The sequence below is a fragment of the Emys orbicularis genome, chromosome 15, assembly GCF_028017835.1.
Source record: "Emys orbicularis isolate rEmyOrb1 chromosome 15, rEmyOrb1.hap1, whole genome shotgun sequence".
NCBI lineage: Eukaryota > Metazoa > Chordata > Testudines > Emydidae > Emys > Emys orbicularis.
The window spans coordinates 13,120,377-13,138,128 of record NC_088697.1 but is presented as its reverse complement, the minus strand read 5'-3'; the positions used below and the strand labels follow the sequence as shown (position 1 = coordinate 13,138,128).

The window sequence follows — 17,752 nt, the reverse complement described above, 5'->3', positions numbered from 1 at the left end:
AATTAGATGTCAGTTCATTTCTCATGCATTTATCTCGTCATTTTAATTTCAGTTTTTAATCAGTATTAATACCATGTTGTTTAAATAGCGTTAGAGTCTATTTGTGTAATTGTTTGCAAGATTTCATTGGATATTGTGAATCAGCAGTTTTAACCTTTTATTTTGAGATTACTAAATACACCACTCCTGAAAGACTGCAAGCCTTGGCCGGTGACATGCTGCCTAGAGAGCAAACACCTGACGAGCCCTTTCGCCCTAAAATCGCTTTTGGCTCTCTGACATTGCTTTATGCACCCCCCCAGAAAATGCTATAGGGAACCAGGTAATTACAGCAGACCTTCAGTAGGTATAGTTCTACCAGCTATGTGCCAATATTCAAATGGTTCTGTTTGTTTTATCTTTCATTCAGCTTTGCAATTATTAGATCCCATTTAAAAACTTGAACAACCAAAGCAAGTTAAGAAGAGAGTGGCATCAGGCACAATAAAGGGAAAGAACTGACTTTGGGAAAAGGAACATCCCAAACTATCAGAGCCCCGGACCCCCAGTGTGATGCGGCCGTGAAATAGGTGAATGCAGTCCTAGGATGCATCAGGCGAGGTATTTCCGGTAGACCCAGGGAAGGGTTAGTACTGTTATACAAGGCACTGATGAGACCTCATCTGAAATACTGTGGGCCATTCTGGTCTCCCATGTTTAAGAAGGATGAATTCAAAGTGAAACAGGTGCAGAGAAGGGCTACTAGGATGATCCGAGGAATGGAAAATCTGCCATATGAGAGGAGACTCAAAGAGCTTGGCTTGTTTAGCCTAACCAAAAGAAGGCTGAGGGGAGATATGATCGCGCTCTAGAAATACATCAGAAGGATAAATACCAGGGAAGGAGAGGAGTTATTTAGGTTAAGCACCAACGTTGGCACTAGAACAAATGGATATTGGCCATTAACAAGTTTTGGCTTGAAATTAGGCAAAGGTTTCTAACCATCAAAGTGAAGTTTTGGAACAGCCTCCCAAGGGAAGCAGTGGGGGCAAAAAACCTAACTGGCTTCAAGACTGAGCTCGATACCTTCATGGAGGAGATGGTATGATGGGACTGCCTACAATGGCATGTAGCTGATCTGCGACTGCTAGCGGCAAATATCTCCAAAGGCCGGCGATGGGACACTAGATGGGGAGGGCTCTGAGTTACTACAGAGAATTCTTTCCCAAGTGTCTGGCTGCTGGGTCTTGCCCACATGCTCAGGGTCTAACTGATTACCATATTTGGGGATGGGAAGGAATTTTGCCCAGACTCAAATTGGCAGAGATCCTGGGGTTTTTTTTGCCTTCCTCTGCAGCATGGGCCATGACATGGGTCATTTGCAGGTTTAAACTAGTGTAAATGGTGGATTTATTTGTAACTTGAAGTCTTTAAATAACAATTTGAGGACTTCAGTAACTCAGCCAGAGGTTAGGGGGCTGTTACAGGAGTGGGTGGGTGAGGTTCTCTGGTTTGTGTTGTGGAGGAGCTCAGACTAGATGACCATGATGGTCCCTTCTGGCCTTAAAGTCTGTGAGTCTATAAACTGTGCCTTGCGTTGCACAGACACTGATGGAGATCAGGGCCCCATCGTGCTGGGCATGGCAGAGAACCTGACTGAGATCAGCACCCCATTGTGCTGGGCACTGCACAGACAGAGAGGGACAGTCCTTGCCCCAAAGAGATCACAATCCAAGTAGACAGTGGGTAGGAGGAAAACAGAGAGGGGCTGTGACTTCCCCCAGGTCATCAAGCAGGTCAGTGACAGACCCTGGAACAGACCCCGGTAACTCCAGAGCCCCGTCACCCGCAGCCTGGAAAGGTCCCCAGACCCCACTGTATTAGGCTGCAGGAAGAGGTGCTTTGCCAATGGAGGCACAGGCTGTCTTGGCAGGGCTGCTCAGCTGCCGTCCCTGCACACAGCTGGGGGGGTGTCCTGGGTCAGGAGAAGTCAGTGTCCAGTCCTGTGCTCCTGACTCACACCTCCAGCTCTCACTGCTGCCCCTCCGTTACCAGCTGCACGGTTCAGCCAGCCCCAGGCCTCAGTGAGGTCACTGTCCCCCCGCACCCCAAACCTTCAAACTGGGACATGGTGCACCAGTGCCAATCAGAGTGCACGAGTGTACATTTTATCTATTCTATGGGTTTGCACCAGTGCAGGGGCGGGCAAACTTTTTGGCCTGAGGGCCACATTGAGTTTCCGAAATTGTATGGAGGGCCGGTTAGAGGAGGCTGTGCCTCCCCAAACAGCCAAGCGTGGCCCAGCCCCCGCCCTATCCAACCCCCCCCCCCCCCTGTCCCCTGACCGCCCCCAGACCCCCCACCCCTGACTGCCCCCCACCGCCCCATCCAATCATTACTCTCATTCCCGATTGCCCCCCATGGGACCCCTTCCCCATCCAACCACCCATTCTCACTGTCTGTCCCCGGAACCTCTGCTACTGACTGCCCCCCGCCGCCCCATCCAACCCCCCCTCCTTCCTGACTGCCCCCCTGGGACCCCTACCCCCATTCAACCTCCTGTTCCCCGCCCTCTGACCGCTCCGACCCCTATCCACATCTCTGTCCCCTGACCACCACCCCGAACTCCCCTGCCCTCTATCCAACCCCCCCGCTCCCTGCCCCCTTACCGCCTCCGGAACCCCTGCTCCTGACTGCCCCATGCCACCCCATCCAACCCCCCCTCCTTCCTGACTGCCCGCCCGTTCCCTGCCCTCTGACCGCCCCAACCCCTATCCACACCCCCGCCAACTGACCACCACCCCGAACTCCCCTGCCCTCTATCCAACCCCCCCTGATCCCTGTCCCCTTTCCGTGCTGCCTGGAGCACCAGCGACTGGCGGTGCTACAGCCATGCCGCCCAGAGCACCAGGACAGGCAATGGAACTGCCTGGAGCCATCCACGCCACCGTGCAGCACAGAGCACCGGGTCAGGCCGCGGCTCTGCACCTGTGCTGCCCAGCAAGAGCTCGCAGCCCCGCTGCCCAGAGCATTGCGCCAGCGGAACAGTGAGCTGAGGCTGCGGGGGAGGGGGAGCGGGAGCAGCAGGGGAGGGGCTGGGGGCTAGCCTCCTGGGCCAGGAGCTCAGGGGCCAGGCAGGAGGGTCCCGCCCATAGTTTGCCCATCTCTGTACCAGTGCCTAAAACACCAGTGTGGCAGAGACCTTCAGTGCCCAAAGCAGCAGTACGGTGGCACTAGAACTGGGATCTACGTCTAGCTCTGTCACGGACAGCCTGGGTGACCTTGGACACGTCAGTGTTTCTCCTCCCAACGTTAGTCTCTTTACCCAGCTGCCCACTCACTGGGGTCTCCTCTCTCCAGAGCTGCTCACCACTCAAATCTGTGTGGTGTCCCCAGAGCTAAGGTAGTTATGCTCCGGAATGGTCTTACAAGGGTGGCTGGGGAGTCTCGTTCCTTGGAAGTTTTTAAGAACAGGTAGGACAAACCTCCGTCAGAGATAATCTATATATACTTGGTCCTGCCTTGGCAGAAAAATCTGGACTTGATGGCATCTTGAGATCCTGTCCAGCCCTACATTTTTATGATGCTATGCAATATATACGTATAAAAACACAGCATACAGAAAAAACAACCCACCACAACATAATGTCAGGCAATTCAAAAAAACAAAAAACAAAACGACACTCCACAGCATAAAATGACAATACAAAGGAGAAGAAAGCAACACAATGCAAACTAACACACCCTAGGACAAAAGTACACAATGCAAAAGAGCTCAACTCAAGCCAACACAACACAGACACCAAACAAGCTGAGACAAAACAATGCACCATAAAACTATGCAGCACAGCATGGGGCGATCACAGTTCCAAATGGCACCATGCAAAACAGCTCAGCGTAGAACACAACAGCACAAAAGAGAATGATTTCCATGTAGGCATGGAAGGGATCTTGAGAGGGCGACTGCTCAAGCCTCCTGTGCTGAGGCAGGACCAAGTATCCCTAGACAATCCCAGACTGGTGTACCTCTAACCTGGTCTTAAAAACCTCCAATGAGGGAAATTCCACAGCCTCCCTTGGAAGCCAATGCAAGGCAAACATAGACCAAAACAACGCTGTACACACACACACGCTGGGCTTGGGGTTAAGGGGAGAGGCAAGAATTCAAACAATCTGGGTTCAGTTCCCAGTTCTGCCCCAAATTCTCCATGCAAACTTGAGCAAATTACTGTACTTCCGCTCTCTGAGCTTCAGTTTCCCCATCTGTAAAATGGAGAGTCACCTCCCACCATTGGCCTATTTAGCCTTTGAGTTTTTTATGGCAAGGACTGTCACTGTGGGCATGTCTACACTGCAGTTAGACACCGGCGGCTGGCCCGTGCCCACTGACTTAGGCTCACACGGCTCAGGCTGCGGGGCTGTTTAATGGTGGTGCAGATGTTCCGGCTTGGGCTGGAGCCAAATGTCTGGCACCCTCCCACCTCGCAGGGTCCTACACCCTGGCTCCAGCCCGAGCCCAGACATCTACACTGCAATTAAACAGCCCCTTCGCCTGAGCCCTGAGCCTGAGTCAGCTGCCATGGGCCAGCTGGGGGGTTTTAATGGCAGTGTAGACATACCCTGGGTGTCTGTTCAGCACCTGGCACAAGGGGGACCCTGATCTTGGTCAGTGTCTGTGCAGAGCCCTGCACAACAGGGGGCCTGATCTCAGTCGGGGGCTCTGCAACTCCCGGCATTACAGGATCCCTGATTTTGTTTGGGGTCCCTGCAGTGCCTGGCAAAATGTTGGGCCAGGATCTTTGTCAGGGTCTGTGCAGTGACCAGTACAGTGGTGGGGCATGATCGCGGTTGGGGTCAGTGCAGTGCCAGGCCCAACGGGGACACAGATCTCAGTCGAGGTCTCTGAAGTGCCCAGCACAATGGAGGCAGAAATCTGGGCCGCAGTTGTGCACTGCCTGGCACAAGGGGGGCTGTGATCTCGGTCCAGGTCTCAGTTTTACCTGGCACAATGGGGGGCCTGTCAGTTGGGGTCTCTGCAGCGCCCGGCGGAACAGAGCCCAGATCTCACTTGGGGTCTCCACAGCACCTGTCACAACAGTGGGGTCTGACCTCACTCGGGGTCTCCGCGGCGCCCGGCGGAACAGGACCCAGATATCACTTGGGGTCTCCACAGCTCCAGGAACAACAAGGTCCCTGATTTTGTTTGCCGTCTCTGCAGCACCTGGCACAATGGGAGCCTGATTTCACTTTGTGTTGATGCAGGGCCTGGCACAACAGGGGCCCGGAACTCAGTCAGGGTCACTGTAGCACCCGGCACAACAAGGTCCCTGCTCTCTGTAGGCGTCTGTGCAGTTCCTGGCACGAGTGCCCCAAACTTGGTCAGGGGATGTGCAGTGCCCGGCACACTGGGGCACCTGATCTCAGGCAAGGCCTGGGCCACGTAGGATAAGAGCCCTGATCTCAGACACCTGGGGCGAAAAGCGGGAAATTTTTCAAGAATTTGATATCAGAATTTCAGACCTGAGGAGAAAATGGGGCACAAACTAAATATTTGCCAATATAAGAGAGAAGCACCAACATCTGGGGAGATTTTATATCACCATTCGACAGTTCAAGAGAAAAGAGGAGAAATTTGAGGGGATTATACAGCGATATTCAAACAACAGAATGGGACGGATTTTTCTTGGAACACATTCACATGGCCGGCAGGGAGCCCTGGGTGATGTGGCTTTCACAGGGGAAAGGAGTGGGGCTGGAGTCAGAAGGTCACCGGCTGTGGGGAGGGCTGGCAGTGGGGTCTGGGAATGTGACTAGCAGGCAGTGGGGGGGCTCCTGGGTGGGGGAGGGGAAGTAGCTGGGACTGGGAAACCTGGGGCTGTTCAGTCTCCATGGGGGACACTTGCTCCTCCCTTCCCTTCCCGGGCCTTCCCATGCCCTGTTGCCAGCAGAGAGAGCCCCCCCCCCCTCCCCCCAGCCCAGCTCAGCGTATCCCTGTCTCAGGGCTCTCCCAGCCTCTGCCCATTTCAGAAATCACTCAGGGGACCGATTTCCCTCCTAAACAAGGACAAATCACTGCAGCAGAAAATGGGTGGGGGGTCACCCAAAACCTGGGGTTTGAACTGGCCATTGGCGAAGTGGAGGGAAAATGGGGCACAATCGGTGGAGGAGAACAGAGACCTTCTCAGGGATTTGAGAGGAAAAGGGGGGGTGGGTCACCCTGGATGTGGCTCGTTGCTCTCTAGAGAAGGGGGCAGGGCTGGAGAGGATGGGGGGGTCCCCACGGGAGGGGGCAGCAGTAAATCCGAGGGGATCTCAGCCCCCCCCCCTTTCTCTCCCCACTCCTCGGGGGTCACCGGCTCTTCTCCTCCCCCAGCCATGTCCGGGCTGCACAGACATTTTCCATCCGCCCCTTTCCCAGGTCTCCCCCCAAGCCCGGTCTCACTGCCCCCGCCCAGCCACACGCAGGAACCACAGTGGGGCCGGTCCCCCCGCGGGCGCGGCCCCAGGGAGCACATCCCGGCGCTGCGAGATGCCGGGTCCCCCCCGGACACTGGGGCAGAGTCACCGCCCGGCCCCGCTCCAGTACCTGGAGGCTGCAGCTCCGCAGCGTGGGGCGGATCCGGGGCGGCTCCAGCGGGAGCAGGGCCCGGGCCGGGCACTGGGGGGTTAATGGGTCTCCCCGGCACAGACCCCGCTGCTCAGCCCAGCCCCGCAGCGCCAGGGAACAGCAGGGATCTGCGCATGCCCAGCAGCTGCTCACACCCCGTTCTCCCGCCCCCGACCCTGGGCGGGGCTGCCGGAGCCCAACGCCTGGGGGGTCACGTGCCAGGTGCTCTGGGAAACGCCGCTCTGTGAGCTCTGCGCGTGCGGAAACCCCCCCCCCCCTTCCGCTCTGGGAGAGTCAGGAACTACAACTCCCAACCTGTCCCGCGGCGCTTCCGCCCTCTCCAGCCCAGGTAAGGGCGGGCCCCGGGGTCAGCCTGACCCCGCCCCCCGCTCATCCCCTCCCTCCGCAAAGACCCCCCAGCCCCGCGCCCCTCCCCCCGCCAGCGCCTCTCAGACCCCCCTCCCGGGAGCAGCGGCCCCGCCCCCTGGCGCCTTCCCGCTTCTCAGGCGAACTCTCGTGTCCCGGGTAGGAGCCTGGTCCCTGGCGGCCCCGCCCCTCGGCCGGGTGCTGCGCTGCGTGGGGGCCTCGGCCCCGGGGTCTCTGGGCCGGGCAGCGCCGCTAGCAACGGCCCCCCTCGACCTGCCCCCCGGGCTCGACCGGCCCCCGCCCCCCGTGACCTGCCTCCCCCGTCCGACCGGCCCCCCTGCCCCGCATTCTGCCCCCCGCCCCGTGACCTGCCCCCCCCGTCCGACCGCCCCCGTGACCTGCCCCCCCCCGCGTCCGCCCGGCCCCCCCTGCCCCGCATTCTGCCCCCCGCCCCGTGACCTGCCCCCCCCGTCCGACCGCCCCCGTGACCTGCCCCCCCCCCCCCGCGTCCGACCGGCCCCTCCCCCCCGGGTCCGACGGCCCCCCCCGCGTCCCGCCCCCCGGGTCCGACCGGCCCCCGCCCTGCCCCGTGACCCCCCCAGCCCCTCCAGTGTCCCGCTCCACCCTCCCCTCACTCCCCTCTGACAGCAGCTCCCCAAAGCGTCCCGGCTGCCAGGTGAGGGGCTAATCACTGTCTGTTGATTGAACTTCCATCTGCAATCCCGGCAAACTGCCCCACTCCTCTCACTGCCTCGAGAGCAACTCTCCTCAGCGCCGGGCGGGTTTCTCTCATAAGCCAATGGTTCTTTTTAGACCTGTTTCTTCCCCAGTTCTCAAAGATTGATATAAAATAGCCCGTGGGCCGGGCTGTAGTAGCCAGGGTGGTCCCAGGGTATTGGAGGCTGCCCCCTTGGTTTGTGTACACATGTTCGGTGTTATTCCCCATCCCAGTCCTTATGAATGCTAACATCTTGTTCGCTTTTTTGCTGGCAGTTGTGCATTGAGTGGAGCTTTTCATTGATCTGTCTACAGCAACATGCAGATCCCTTGCTTGGGTTGTGTAGCCGATAATCTGTTCTGCTGACGCCGCTAGGTGCAATGCATGTTCAGTGGGGTTTCTCCCCTCGTCCTTATTTGTATTTCCTCTCCCTACTAGTGCTGGGGTGTCCTTCTCCTATAGGTTAGTGTAGTAGTAATGATCTCATCTTGGGGGCATGTGTCACTTCGTTGCCATGGCACTCCTGTGGTCAGACATCTGTGGATGTTCTAGCCGAAGGCCGGTGTTAGCTCATGTTCCTCTGGTCGGCTGGTGTCTTTAGGGATGAAATTCCCCCTTAGACACTCTATTTCCAGTTCCCCAAACCTTAGGGGTGACCCTTAGGCCAGTTATCTGTGCCAGAGTTCATAGACCTCGAGCCTTCTGCTAACTGCTGATGCCAGTGTCCTACAGGAGACCGGCCCGTGGGTTCCTTGCATTACTGCTGAATAAAAGAAATGCTAACGCTAGCTATATGGCTACAGGTGATAGTTAATTTACCACCCAGTAGAGTTTATAAGTAGCCCTAGTTTTTCTTTCCAGTTTGCAGTCCTTTGCATTTAGAAAGATAAGTTCGGTGAGGTCATATTTTTTATTAGAACCACTTCAGTTGGTGAGAGAGAGACATTTCTGAGCTACACACAGATCTCTTCTTCAGGAGAATATCCTAAAAATTTGCCCTCTTTTCTCTCTAGTTATCTATTTCTAATTTAATATTCCCTGAGATTTTTTCCATGTCTCACTAATAATAAAATATTAACATAAAATATCCCCACTTTGACCTTTTCTCAAATTTTTGAATATATTTAGAAAAGTTTTGCAGAGGTTTCCCATTTTCTCTCAATTTGTCAAATAACACTGTGAAACTCACTCTCATTTTACCTCTTTACCTACTATTGACTATCGATAAAATGTGAAGAGTTTTATTTCACTTTCTGCTCTACTTAGTGAAAATTGATCCAAAATTCTCCTGATATCCACCCTTTTCTCTTTAATGACTTAACATAGACATCAGCTGTCAGATTTTGTCTTTTTCCATGTCATTATTAAATGTCTGTTAAAAAGCATCTCATGTTTAGAGATGTTCCCATGTTTAACTGCAGCAAGTTCTCCTCTTTTGGAGGGAATTTGTTGCCTTAGTCATTCTCCATCCTGGCAGTTGCAGGGAGTTAAATGGTCAACTTTCTCCTCTCATGTGAGACTCTTTTCTTTCCCCCTTTATCTTCATTAAAATGTTTGCTGATAAAAGTGACTTGCCCCATATTTAATACACACCAAAGCCAGAGGCCTCCCCCTGTTTGGGGGAACGGTGCTCACAGGACAGTTGGCTGGACCCTTTTCTTTTCCTCAGGGGGCACAGGATGAGGGCTCAGTCTGTGCCTGGCTCCTTGGTGCCCAGGCTGTCCCCAGAGTGGCTGAGAATCTCCATGCTACTGTATTAGCCCCTCACTTTCCCCTCACCATGTTCACCAGCAGTATCCCAAACCCCCATGACGAATGGTCTCCATGAGGGGTTGCTTCGCCCAGTGCTGAGATGGAGTCGTCTCTGGAGCGGGTCCCTATTGGCCATTATCTGCCAGTTACCAGGCTTGGAAATTTCTTACAAAATTTGGCTCCTCCATGCCATCCATTCTCCTGTTAAAGAATCATCACCCAGGGCTCTCCCGCCCCCCGTGTGAATGGCTGGCAGGGGCTGCTGAGAACTTTCTATCCATTTATCAATTACTGATATGAAATCAGGACAGACTTTGCTTCTCTCCCCATTTTCAAAACTGGAGGAACTTCAGGTTTTGGAGGGAAAACTGTTGCTGTGACTCCTTCTCAGAAGAAGGGGAGGGAATGAGGGAGGAGGAAAGGACTCTGGCCTCATCCCTCCTGAGCCATGTTTCTGGTCTCACTGAGACCAGTGTTAATCAAGAGACACTGCAAGGAAGAACATGGAGTGATGCCAGATCAACATGGGAGCAAATAAAATCAGGACATGTCCCTGTGGGGAGGGGGTTTCAGTTGTTGCTAAAGGGCGGGGGGGGGGGGGGAAGCCCCCAGTTTCTGTCTGACTGTCTGTCTCTCTCTTCTCAGGATATTGGGTTGAGCTTCCTGGGTCAGATGCTGCTGCCTGCGTTGTGATCTGGGAGCCCAGACTGAGCAGCTGCTGCTCCCCTGGTGGGGTCTGGGCTTGGGAGTGACTTGGAGTGAAGCTTCCTCTGTGCCCAGGCAAGGTGAGGACTTTGTCCAGCTGTAATTAGCTCCATGGGCCAGCCCTAGGCTCTGCCCACACCAACATCTGAGCCAGATTCTCCAGGTGATTCCTCAGGGAACGTGCTGGGGATGGGCATGAAAGTGACTCTGCACAAATAGCCCCTCCTCACCCCACAGCTCTCCTTCCCTTAGCAATTGGAGGAGCCGATCCAGCCATAGGAGAGCGAACATCCGGGAATATGTCTGTCCGCCAGAGGGGGTGGGACAGGAGATGGGAAACACAAGGAGAAAAGGGAGAGAGAGATTGATAGGGGCAGTGGCAGGAATAATTGGGGGGAGAGATTCCCAGATCTCTAACCTGCCCACACACACTTACTGCAGCATCCCTGGGCAGATTCACTTTCCAGTGAAGAAGGTGAAGTGCAGGGAGAGGAAAAGCCAATTCCTGACGCTCCCTGTGCCCCCGGCTGTGGGAGTGTGCTGCCCTGGGGACAATGTCAGGGGAATTCCCCCAGAGTCACTCCTTTTGCTCTGCTCTTGTCTCATATTTGGTTCCCAGACTTTGTTACTGGGAGGATTTCAAAATGTCTTGGTTGTTTAATGCTGGTGGGATGGGCCGGGTCAGTGCTGTGATAAAATGACCAAACATTTCCTCAGAATAGAATCAGAGAACTGTAGGGCTGGAATGAACCATGAGGGGTCACCTAGTCCAGCCCCCAGTACTGAGGTGTTTGTCCAAGCTGTCCTTAAAAACCTCCAATGATGGCGATTCCACAACCTCCCTTGGTAACCTATTCCAGTACTGAACTAGCCTTTGTCACAACTGAGTCACACAACTGGCTCAGATTCAATTTGTGATCCACTATAACCTCCAGATCCTTTTGAGCAGTACTGCCCCCTAGCCAGTTAGTCCCCGGTTTGTAGTTGAACATTTGTTTTTCCTTCCTGAAGTGTAGTACTTTGCACTTGTCTTTATTGGATTTAATCTTGTTCATTCAGATCAATTCTCTAATTTATAAAGGTCATTTTGAATTCTAATCCTGTTCTCGAATGTGTTTGCAACTCTTCCCAGCTTGGTGTCATCTGCAAATTTAATAAGCACACTCTCCACTCCATTATCCACGTCATTAATGCAAATATTGAGTAGTACCAGATCGAGGATTGGCTCCTGTGGGAGCACATTAATTACATCCTCCCAGTTTGTCAGCGAGCCATTAATAATTACTTTTTGAGTACCGACTTTCAAGTACACCACATTTCCCTAGTTTGCTGATGAGAATGTCATGGGGTTTTATGTCAAAAGCCTTACTAAAATCAAGATACGTCATGTCTACAGTGTCCCCTGGGTCCATAAGGCCAGTACCTCTCTTAAAGCAGGAAATTCGATTGGTTTGGCATGATTTGTATTCGATAATCTATGCTGGCTATAACTTATCCTTTACTATCCTCTAGGTGCTTATAAATTGATTGTTTAATACATGTTTCTTTCTGGGTATCTAAATTAGGCTTGACTGGTCTTTATTCCCCAGGTCTGCGTTGCGCCCCTTTTTGAAGACAGGTTTTATGTTTGCCCTTCTCCAGTCTTGTGGCACCTCACCATCCTCCCGGAGTTGTCAAAGATAATTGTGAACTGTTCCAAGATTACTTCAGCTAATTCCTCAGATAGCCCAGGATGAATTGCATTAGGCCCTGCTGACTTTAATACATTTAAAGTATGTAAATATTTTTTCAACCTCTTATTTCCCCATTGTGGTTTCTGTTCCTTCCCCCTCTTGGTTAGGAATAATTACGTATCTGGTCACAATTTCGTTTTTAGTGAATGTAAAAAGACATTAAACACCTTTGTCTTGTTGATGTCATCTATTCTTCTTCTTCTTCTCTGGTAAGTAGAGGACCTATACTTTCCTTCCCCCGTCTCTTGCTTCTCATATATTTATAGAACCCTTATCTTATTGCATTTTTCATGTCACTTCCAAGGTGTAACTCACTTTGTGAGTTAATCTTTCCGATTTTGTCCCCACATGCTTGTGCAATTCTTTTGTACTCCTCCATAGAAATTTGTCCATGATTCCACTTTCTGTAGGATTCCTTTTTATTTTCTGGTCATGAAAGAGCTTATGGTAGAGCCATATTGGCCACTTATTCTTCTTTCAGTCTTTCCTTCACATTGTGATCCCTTGCTGCTCCTCCTTTAATATTGTCTCTGAGGAAGTGCCAGCCAGCTCTCCTGAACTCTTTTCTCCCTCCGAGGTTTTATTCCCATGGGACCTCACCAACCAGTTCTCTGTGTTGGTTGAAGTCTGCCATTTGGACCTCCATTGTCCGTATTCTACTGCTCTCATGCCTTCCTTCTCATAGAACCATGACATCGATCATTTTCTCATCACTTTTGCCCGTATTGCTTTCCGCTTTCAGTTTCCTAACTCATTCCTTCATCCTCCAGTTACTGCTTCCATCCTCTGAAAGAAACAGGTGTCCCCTGTACATTCCAAGAACTTACTGGACACTGTGTGTCTGGTTGACTTCCTTTTCTAACAGATGTCTGGGTAGATAAAGCCACCCCCACCTTCCGCCCATTACTGTGTTTTGAATTGTTCTATTTGCATGACAGTCTAGAACATCCGTTTTCAGGGAAAGAGCCTGGGGGGAATTGTGCTTTGAAATTATTTTCTGTTCTGACATGTCCCCAATTGCCCTTTTTGCCCTAACAGGCTGCAGCGTAACATCCATGTTTTGCTCCAGATCATTCCATCCTTCCAGGGTCCAGGGAAGTGAAATGGCTGCAGTGGAGCCATTTGAGGTAGGGATTATCACGGAGTTGCTGGTGGGTTCTCTTTGGAGGGAGAAGGCAGTAAATACAGAGGAGGTGGGTGTGACTGGTTCGATCACAGAAACCCCCATGGGACTGTCACCTGATGTGCTGAGACTACCTCTGAGCCCGTTTTCTCTGCCAGTTTGAGCCTTCAGAAACCTGCCTTGTCAAGCCAGACACGCCAGTCTGCTCCAACACGGACCCAGGGTCTGAACCACATGCCCCAAAGTTGCAGACTTAACTGAAAACAGCTTAAGAAGTGCTCCTGTCTCCAGCACCCAGACACCCAGCTCCCAGTGGGATCCAAACCCCAAATAAATCTGTTTTACTCTGTATAAAGCTTATACAGGGTAAACTCATAAATTGTCCGCCCTCTATAACACCGATAGAGAGAGATGCACAGCTGTTTGCTCCCCCAGGTATTAAATACTTACTCTGGGTCCATTAATAAGCAAAAATGATTCCTTCTCTATGGCTGCGTAGTGCTGCTCCCGGGGCAGCAGCTTCTTGCTCAGGTACACAATGGGGTGTCTCTCCCCCTTAGTATCAGTTTGCATCAGTACCGCCCCCAGCCCTGTGTCCGAGGCGTCGGTGAACACCAGGAAGGGTTTGTTAAAATCCGGGTTTACCAGCACCGGGCCCTGGATAAGTGCCCCCTTCAGCGCACAGAGAGCCCTCTGGCACTGCTCGGTCCAGACCACCTTGTCCGGCTTTCCCTTCCTACACAGCTCCGTGAGGGGAGCTGCCAGGGAGCTAAAGTGGGGCACAAACCTCCGGTAGTACCCCGCCATCCCAATGAAAGCCTGGACCTGCTTTTTAGTCTGGGGAGCGGGCCAATCCTGGATTGCCTCCACCTTGGCTAGCTCTGGCTTCAGGTGGCCACCCCCCACCTTGTGGCCCAGATATGAAACCTTTCCCATCCCCACCTTGCACTTTTCAGCTTTTATGGTCAGTCCTGCATCCTGCGACCCAGCACCCTCTTCACCTGAGACACATGTTCCTCCCAGGTCTGGCTAAAGACACAGATATCGTCAATATACGCCAGAGCAAAGTCCTCCATCCCCCTTAGCAACTGATCCATCAGGCGCTGGAAGGTGGCCGGTGCCCCCTTGAGGCTGAAAGGCAGGACCAGGAACTCGAAGAGCTGTATTGGGGTGGTGAAGGCAGACTTCTCCCTGGCCTCTGGGTCCAAAGCCACCTGCCAGTAGCCTTTGATAAGATCCATGGTAGTGAGGTACCGGGGCAACCCTCAACTTGTCTAGGATCTCATCGGTCCTAGGCATGGGGTAGGCATCGGACACGGTGATGGCATTGAGCTTCTGATAGTCCACACAAAACTGGATTGACCCGTCCTTCTTGGGGAGCAGCACCACAGGCGAGGCCCAGGGGCTGGCGGACGGCTGGATCACCCCTAAAGCCAACATGTCCCCGACCCCTCTCTCCAGGTCCTGGGCTGTTTTCCCAGTGACCCTGAATGGGGAACACCTGATGGGAGGGTTGGCTCCCGTCTCCACCTGGTGGACAGCCAGGTTAGTGAGCCCAGGCCGGTTGGAGAACAGTTGCCGGTATGAATGCAGCACCTCTCTGATCTCTGCCTGCTGGGCAGGGGTTAGCTGGTCTGAGAGGGGGATTGATTCCAGCGAGGGGTTAGCCCCAGCCTCAGGGAGGAGTCCCACCAGGGGATCCTCTCCCTTCTCCTCCCACTGCCCACACACAGCCAGCACCAACTTCTCCCTGTCCCAGTACGGTTTCATCATGTTGACATGATACACCCGGTGGCTGTGTGCCCGGTTGGACAGTTCCACTACATAGTTCACCTCGTTTACCTGTCTGATGACTTTGAAGGGGCCATCCCAGGCAGCTTGCAGCTTGTTCTTCCTCACGGGGATGAGGAGCATCACCCGGTCCCCTGTAGCATAGGAGCGGGCACATGCTGAGCGGTCGTACCAGGCCTTCTGCTTCCTCTGGGCCCTTGCTAGGTTTCCCCTAGCCAAGCCCATGAGCTCCACGAGCCTTTCCCGGAAAGTCAGTACATACTCCACCACTGATTCCGCATTGGGAGAGGCCTTTCCCTCCCACTCGGCCCTCATCAAGTCCAGGGGCCCCTTCACCCTCCTCCTGTACAGCAACTCGAAAGGGGAGAACCCTGTGGATTCCTGGGGTACTTCCCTATATGCAAACAGCAGGTGGGGCAAATACTTGTCCCAGTCCTGCGGATGCTGGTCCATAAGGGTTTTCAGCATCCTCTTTAGGGTCCCATTGAACCTCTCCACCACCCCGTTGGACTGAGGGTGGTAGGCTGCGGCCCAGGTGTGTCAGACCCCACACTTCTCCCAGAAGCACTGGAGCAGGGTTGACATGAAGTTAGACCCCTGGTCTGTAAGGACCTCCTTGGGGAACCCCACTCTGCTGAAGATGGTCAGCAGCATGTCTGCCATGGTGTCTGCCTCAATAGAGGACAAGGCCACCGCCTCGGGGTAGCACGTAGCGAAATCTACCATCACCAGGATGTATTTCTTCCCTTACCGGGTCACCCTGTTGAGGGGCCCCACTATGTCCACGGCCACCTTCTGGAAAGGCTCCTCTATGATGGGCAAAGGTCTCAGCGGTACTTTACACTTATCCTGGGCCTTCCCCACCCTCTGGCAGGAGTCACAGGACCTGCAATACTGTCGGACAAGCATCAAAGACCCCAGGCCAGTATAAGTTCTGCAGCAGCCTTTGCCTGGTGCGCCAGATGCCCCGATGCCCCGAAAGAGGGATATTGTGGGCCAAGCACAACAGTTTGCGGCAGTACCTCTGGGGAACCACCAACTGCCTCCCTCCTTTCCAAGATTCAGTTTGCCCTGAACCAGCCCATTCCCAGTACAGAAATCCCTTCTCCCACAGGAATCGCTCCCGGCGGTCCTCCCCCTGGGACCCTGCACCGCCGTGGCCAGCCAGGGCCCTCAGTTTTTCCAAGGAGGGATCCACGTGCAGCTCTGTTTGGAATTCAGCTGCTGGGTCTGAGGATACAGCCCTGGCTGGTGGTGCCTCAGTTTCCCCACCTTGAGACGGAGGCTCCGGTCCAGCCCTGTCGAGCCCTACCCTCGGCGCTTCGGTCCCCCCCTCGGGAGGTCCCGTGTCCGTCGCTGGCTCTGGCTCCGGGTAAGGACCACGACGCTCAGAGTGCCATCCGGCCAGTTCTCCAAGTCATTACCCATTAGCACCTCGGTAGGCAGGTGATTGTGCACCCCGACCTCTTTGGGTCCCTCCTTAGCCCCCCATTTCAGGTGTATCCTCGCTACAGGCACCTTGACGGGGGGCCTGAACACTCCCCTCAGGGTCATGTAGGCATCGGGCACTAGCTGGTCTGGGTCCACCACCTCGGACAGTGGCAGCGTCACCTCCGCGCCCGTGTCCCAGAACCCCTGGACGCTACTTCCCCCCACCTCAATGGGGATGATGTGGCGATTGTCCCCCGGGGCCTGTCCCACGCTTACCCGGCGGATTGAGTACGGGTGCTCTGGACCTGGGGCCCCGCCTTCCCCTGCTGGCCTGGCTTGGCGGTCCCCTTCCCCGGCACAGCCCTCTCGCCTGCAGCCCCCTGGACCGGCAGTGCCCCCTCCCGGTGGGCTTCCACCCAGTTAACACCCCGCGGGTTCTGCTTGGCCGCCATTTCCTTCATCTTCAGGCACTGGGCCACCTTGTGCCCCTTTTGGCCACAGTAATTACATTTCAGGTCCCTCAAGTCCCACGCGGGGGGTTGGCCCGCTCCGGCATTCCCGGCCACCCCTGAGTTGGGCTTCCTGGAGTCCCACCTTTGAGAGGTCTCTGGGTGACTCCCCTTCTGAGCCCCCAATGTGGGTCTCCCTCCTGCCCCCGATCTGCTGTCCACAAACTCATCTGCCAGTGCCCCTGCACTGCGCAGATCCTTGGGCTTCCGGTCCACTAGCCACATCTTAAGGTCCGGAGGGCAGAAGTCATACAGCTGCTCCAACTCCACCAGGTTATACACGTCCTCTGCGGTAGTGGCCCCTGCGCCCTTCCCCCACTTGCGGAGATATTCCCCCAGCAGGTTGGTGACCTCCTTGTAAGTGACACCTGAGGTCTTGCGTACACCCCGGAATCGTTTCCTGTACGCCTCGGGGGTCAGTTCAAACTTCAGCAGCAAAGCCTGTTTGAACAGGTCATAGTCCCCCGTCTCAACACCATCCATTTGGCTGAACGCCTCTATGGCCTTGGGACCCAGCAGGGGGGTCATTCTGGTTCAGATCACAGGCCTGCTCAAAGGCTGTGAGGTAGGCATCAATATCCCCCCCTCCTCGAACCAGGGCAGCAGTTTGGTGTCTAGATTCCCCATACCACTCGCGTCTCGGGGCCCTTCCCCACTTACCCCCCGGCAGGCCCTCTTGGCCCGCCGCTCCTCCAGCTCCAACTCGTGCTTCCTCTGTTCTGTATGGTCCGCTCGTTCTCTCTCTCTGTCCACCAGCCTCCGATCCTCCAGCTCCTTTGCTTTCAGTTCCAGCTCTAGTTTCCGCAGCTCCTCTAGGGAGGAACCTGACGGGGGTCTCCCTGTACTGACTGGGGAGTCAGGTCTGACACACTCCCGGTCGCTACGCAGACTGCCCCCATGGCTACTCCGGGCACCCCGGGAGCCCCCCTGGGGTCTGGAGCCTGTTCCTCGGACTGGTCATTCTCTGCAAGCTGAGCAATCAGCCGCTCCTGGGTGAGCCTCCCGATGCTCAGCCTTCTCTCCCTGCACAGACGTGCC

The 17,752-nt window shown here is 54.5% G+C and overlaps 1 long non-coding RNA gene and 1 pseudogene across 1 annotated transcript; one reads left to right on the top strand and one right to left on the bottom strand.

Annotated features, from left to right (window-relative positions):
* Positions 1–17,752, bottom strand: part of LOC135889203 (uncharacterized) — a 407,029-nt pseudogene that overhangs the window by 19,801 nt on the left and 369,476 nt on the right.
* LOC135889404 (uncharacterized) lies at positions 6,868–13,354 on the top strand. Its single transcript, XR_010561928.1, has 3 exons — positions 6,868–6,935; positions 10,068–10,207; positions 12,899–13,354. It is a non-coding gene; the product is annotated as an uncharacterized LOC135889404 (long non-coding RNA).